The sequence below is a fragment of the Nicotiana tabacum genome, chromosome 8 (assembly GCF_000715075.1).
Source record: "Nicotiana tabacum cultivar K326 chromosome 8, ASM71507v2, whole genome shotgun sequence".
Lineage (NCBI taxonomy): Eukaryota > Viridiplantae > Streptophyta > Magnoliopsida > Solanales > Solanaceae > Nicotiana > Nicotiana tabacum.
The window spans coordinates 40785595-40790881 of NC_134087.1; positions in this window are offsets into that span (position 1 = coordinate 40785595).

Here is a 5287-nt window from a genome sequence, read left to right on the forward strand (position 1 = left end):
TCCTCGTCACTACCCGACCGAGGTTAGGCTTGGAACTTACTGAGTACCGATGTGGTGTACTTATGCCCCTTTTTGCGCATGTTTTCATGTGCAGATCTAGGTACTTCTGCTCAGACTCACTATCCTTGAGGTGAGGCTCTCTATAGAGACTTCGAGGTATATCTGCCGCGTCCGCAGACCGAGAAGTCCCTCTCTATCTTACTGTAATAGTGTAGCCCTTCAGTATTTCCCTTTATTAGACATTTCTGGAGTTAAAGCTTCTTATGTATCTCTTAGCTTGTGATTCGTGGGTTTTCGGGTCTTGGATTTATGTATTGGTTTTGATATTTAAATATGGTGTATGCCGAGCGGCTTATTTAAACACTATTATTACCTTATTTCTGGTTTAAATTGTTTTACTTCCGCAAATTTGGTTTTACTTCCGCAATTTAGGCTTATCTAGTCATAGAGACTAGGTGTCATCACGATAGTTTACAGAAGGCAAACCGGGGTCATGACACCAAGGTTCCATAGACAGTATCCTATCGAGGTGTGTCAGAGTTCCCTAAGGACCTCAAGGATCCCAGGCAGTGCTCACACCTAGACTTTTTCTCAAACAAGAACTGATTTAAGTGTAGTGTGGAAAGGCCAGCTCTGACATGCTAGAGTTCAGAAAAATCTCAAGGATCTCAAGGCAGTACACATGCCAGAGGGGATGAACCTAATATTCTAGGAGTAATGTGAGAGTGTATGACATATCTTTGTTTTGAAAATAGTACAGAGATGACTTCAGAAGTAGGAAAGTTTTTTCAGAAAACAGGACATAACTTAGTGGTAAAAAACAGTTTGAGAAGAGTATCAAGCAGCAGACAATCAATTGGTCATATTCAGATCACTTAACAACAGAACTTCACATGAGAATAAAAGTATTGTGGCACATAAGAATCACTTCAGGGTACATGGATAGTAGAAACATACTATTACAAACTACATACACACTTAAGATCTTGGAGCCTTAGTAAATAGTTTAGAATATAAATAATAGTTGGCATGTCTTGAACAGGATTTAAACATATAGTTTGGACATGCTAAGTAAAGAAGTAAGCAGAGTGTAAAACATGCATTGAACATGATAGGAATTTTAGACATATTAAGTAAAGGAGTAAGCAAGAGAGAGGACAGAATGTACAACATACATTGAACATGACAGAACTTTAGACATGTTGAGCAAAGAGATAAACAGGAATACAATTTGGAATCACAATTGATGGACTGATGCAGGAATGAAACACATAGGGTTTGATTTTCAAAACTTAATTAGGGACATACCAGTTAAGGAGAGCAGACACAAAGTATAGACAGTGTAGTGCAATAACTAGCCTTGGCTTACAGCCGGCTAGTTCAATAGAAGTAACAAGTAACAAAAAAGAGCAGAAAGCTAAAGTATAAGAAAGAGTTTTTGAACTAGTGTTAGTTGTTATTGCCTTTGAACTTAAAATAAGAGGAGGTTTATATAATAATCAAAAGCTTGACACATAAGGTAAGAGATCAATTAAGTAGTAAATCAGGAAAGTCATACGTAAATCAGCAAGATCCTCCCTTAATCAAGGGACAGTTCAATCAATGGTAAAATATACTAAGTATTTAAGGAAAAGAATAAAGTAAAGTTTAGGTATAGAATAGGTAATTAGGGGGTAAATGCACAATAGTTTAATTAAGGAAACAAATCAATAAATAATTAGCGGAATACAAACATGGCAGGGAAAAATAATTAAGGCAGGCAAATTCAATCAAATTGAGTAAAAGGGTAAGAATCAAACGTTTAAAGGAAAGTATTCAAATTAAACCAGGGATTAAGGGATTCAGAATAATAAAGGGTTCAGTCAAAGAGAAAGTCATGGAAGTATAAGCATGCTTAGCATATAAATGAGGTAAAGTATAAGTAGTCAGGAATCGATGCATAATTTTAACAAAATAAAAGTTAAACAACACTGATTCAAGGAGAAGTATACAAATCTTGCACGAATGGTCAGTATGAACACAAGTACATAATAGCAGTGAAAGTTCAAACTACGAAAATTCAGTAGAAGCATATTAGAACAAGAAAATCACGAGAAGTCACAAGAACCCAAGACAATAACACAATCAGATGTATCAATATCCAAAAATCAAACGAAGAACCCCCAAAAAATTAGGGTTTTCAGTACAAACGGGCTAGGGTTGTAGCAGGTTCATAAAATCAGTCAAAAAATGTTTGAGAACCATACGTTTAAACACAAAAAATCATCGAACAAATTTTAAAAAGAAATTCCGGAAACCCTAATTTTAGAAAAAGATGAAAATCACTTGAAATCATACGATTCTTGTAAAGAATCTCAAGGCTATTGTAAAACTCACAGGAAACAAACTCAAATCACCTTAGATCTCTACAGATCTAGGAGGTTTTTAGAAAAGAAATTAGGGTTTTGAAGAGAACCATACAGAGATGAAGAAACCTATTTAGAAACTCATAGATCATGGCTAATATAGGACGATCTCACTCAAAATTACACCGGAATGGCCTGGAACAGGCAAGAGATGAACCCTAGATGCAAGTCGACATAGCCCTGGTCCCTTGAGGGCCTTAGAGATGGCAAGCATGACAGGAGAGAGGCCATTGGAGGCTTGAGAGGTGGTGAGAGGTTACCGGAGATAGCCATAGATGGAGGTCAGTGAGATTGGGGATTAGGGTTAGGGTGAGAGAATTTGAGAGCGGAGAGGATTTTAGGGCGGTGGTGTAAGGTGGGAAATGGTTAGGGTTTGGGGGGTATAGGTTAGTTTATTTTAGGTAATGGGAGATCTGGACCGTTGATCAAAATGATCAACGACCAGGATGTAACAAGAGCCGGGTTGGGTAGGTTTGTTAGGGTCAGACGGGTATTGGGCTTGGGTAATTTAATCAAAAATTGGGCTGGGTATTGGGGCTGAAATTGAAATAAAATTAGGCTAGATTTTAAATAGCCATTTTAACACTATATAATTTATAAGAAATAATAAATGATTTTTGAAAAATAATTACATGTACTAAAATAATTTAAAATAGTTATTTAACATTTTAAAAATATAAAATATCATTTTATGCATCAACAATGTAATTATGCATTGATAGGGCTAGTATTGCAAATATATGCAAATTAGCTTAAAAAATGCAAATGCAATTGTAAAAAATGCAATAAAATATTTAAATAATATTTTGGCATAAATAACGAATTTAGATGGCTAAATAACCATAAAAATAATTTGAAGAATAATTATTGGAAATTTTATGAGTAAAAGGGAAGAAATAAATCAATTTGAAGCCTTTAAAATTATAGAAAAAATTATAAAAATGTGTATGCATGCTTATATATGCATATATACTATTTTAAAAGTATATATACATATTAAAAATATATAGGGAAAAATTGGGTATCAACATCTACCTCCTAGTTCTGCCTCTAACTCTATCCCTTCTTCCTCTTATTCTTCCTCTCCACTGCCTTCTATGACTCACAATCCAGTACCTTTCACTCTTCTTACATCTACATCTTCCCCTTCTCCTTTTTAATTGAGAAGGTCCTCCAGAGATGTGCATCCTCCTACCTATTTGAAGGATTATGTATGTAATGTAGTTTACCTGACTAATCTAACCTCTACTTGTTTTGCAGCCTCACCCTTACCTCTTACTCTACCTATTTCTGCTCTTTCTCATTCTAATCAGGCTTTGCTCAGCTTAACTTCTCATATTCATGAGCCAACTACTTTTTCCCAAGCCTGTTTACACCCCTGTTGGCAGAAAGTGATGGCACAAAAGTTTGAGGCATTGGAGGCCAACAACACTTTGGGATGTAGTTTTTCTTTCTAAAGGGAAAAAGGCACTGCCTTGTAAATGGGTTTACAAAGTCAAATACAAGGCAGATGGCAATATCGAACTGTTCAAGGCACGACTAGTCATTCAAGGGGATGTTCAACTAGAGGGAATTGATTACACAGAAACTTTTTCACTTGTGGTCAAGATGACTACTGTGAGATGTCTATTAGCAGTTGTAGTTAAAAAGAGCTGGACTTTGTTTCAATTAGACGTAAACAATGCTTTTCTTCATGGTGATTTACAGGAAGAAGTGTATATGAAATTCCCTGTTGGTATGCAACCTCCTAGTTCTAATCATGTATGCAGATTGAGGAAGTCTTTATATGGTCTAAAATAGGCCTCACGGCAGTGGGTATGCAAGACTAACTGCTGCTCTTAATTTTAAAGGGTATTCTCATTCTCTGAATGACTATTCCCTATTTTTCAAGAAGACAACTATTGGAGTATACATCCTTGCAGTCTATATCGATAATATCCTTTTAACATGAGATGATCTTACTAAGATAGCTCTTCTAAAGGACTTTCTTCACTCGGAATTCAAAATAAAAGATTTGGGGCAGGCTAATTTTTTCCTTGGGATGGAACTTTTAAGGGAATCTCAAGGACTAATTGTTACACAAAGAAAGTTTACCTTGGAATTGTTGTCTGAATTTGACTGTCTTGACAAGAACCAACTGCTTCTCCACTTGAGCCATCTACAAAACTTTATGCTAATGTTGGTGAGCTTTTGCCTGATCCTACTGTTTATCGTCGCATACTGGGAAAGCTCAATTTTTTGACTCATACCCTCCTAGATTTATCCTTTGCCATTTAGCATTTGAGTTAATACATGCAAACTCCTCGATAACCTCATTTTCAAGCAGCCATTCACTGTCTTCGATACTTACTTGCCAATCCTGATGTTGGTTTGTTTATTAGAATTGATCCCTCTTTTCAGCGGCTTGCCTTTTGTAATTCTGACTGGGGTTCTTGTTCGTAGACTCGTCGCTCTGTTAGTGGCTATTTCATTGGCCTTCTGTGGCTATAGAAGATGAATATGTACAACAACTGTTCGCATCACTATTATTTCTTTGAAGTGAAATCCTCTTCCTCTGCATGGCCATAAATTTCTGCCATCTTGATGAGTTTCTTAGTATTGAGAATTATCTTTTCTCTGGAAGATTGGAAACAATAAAGTAAACAAAAAGTAGAAATTTGGAGACATTTGGTGCCAAATTGATCAGGCTTCTCCTTGAGGTTGAAAAAGCTTATGGAAGGGAAAATATTTGTAGAAGAGGCTGGTGATAGGCTCTGATTTGAAGATGATGTTTGCTACTAAAAAACGAAGGCAAATCTGTTTGCTGATGCCTATTGGAAATTGCTTATATGGGACCAATGAACCTTGGTGAGAAGTCCTAGCAAGAGGACTTTGATAGCAGA